Source organism: Solanum tuberosum, unplaced genomic scaffold (genome assembly GCF_000226075.1).
Source record: "Solanum tuberosum cultivar DM 1-3 516 R44 unplaced genomic scaffold, SolTub_3.0 scf00248, whole genome shotgun sequence".
Lineage (NCBI taxonomy): Eukaryota > Viridiplantae > Streptophyta > Magnoliopsida > Solanales > Solanaceae > Solanum > Solanum tuberosum.
In genome coordinates, this window is record NW_006239172.1 from 259,458 (window position 1) to 260,452 (window position 995).

Genomic DNA, 995 nt, shown 5'->3' on the forward strand with positions numbered 1-995 from the left:
TGTTGCGATTGTGGAGAAAAAGGATCTTTGAGCAAAGTCCAACACTAAATTATATTATTATTTAAGTCTTTGTAAGATTTTTTTTAAATTTTTGAAATTTTAGTTCTTATTCTTTTGGAGTTGTTCCCTAATTTAATTAGATGAATAAATTTATTACTTCTATCTCTAAAGCTATATATAATAATTAAAGTTAAGCATAGACAATGAGATGTGCACTTTTCTATGGCCAATAAATCTATTTATCTTTTTTCTTCTTTATTTGATTTTTTTTCTTTTCATATTTTAATTTATTGTTGCAATTTTTTTAAAAAGGCAATGAAAAAGTATGAAGGCAATGAAGAGGTGTAAAGGAAAAGAACATAAGGAAAATAAACATTCACATTTGTTCAATTTGTTAATCAATAGTCACAATTCACAATATTAAATACTTCATTTTATCTTTCCTATAATTGATTCTCAATTTTAAGAACTTCAATTAATTTGATATTACTTCTAATTTAATAAATTAGCCTACTATGTTGTTATGAGTTTATCAATTTTTTGGCTAACCTTTTCATATTACATTAATGAAATGACACACCCTTTTATATTGTGTTTTAATGGAGGATAAATAAATTTCTACATACTCCATCATTTACCATATTTTTTTTATTCAAATACTAAAACATATTGAACTTGCATTATGTTCAAGTGCAATCATGGCTATCATTACTACTCATAGCAAGGCAAACTTAGAAGGGTCGGACATGTGCTTAATTTGTTTGGGTTAATATAGTTAGAGGGTCGGACATGGGTTAAGATAGCTAGAGGATCGGACATGGGTTAAAATTGGATGATATGTTGTTTTTAAAGAAAAACAGGTAATTTTACTTGATTTGGAGTTTTTCATGCAATTGAAGGATACGAATAATAAATTTGTAGATGGTGGAGTTATGGATGGTTGCATAGTATAACATAGGATAAAGTTAATTATTAAAACAAAAGTTGATAAGTAT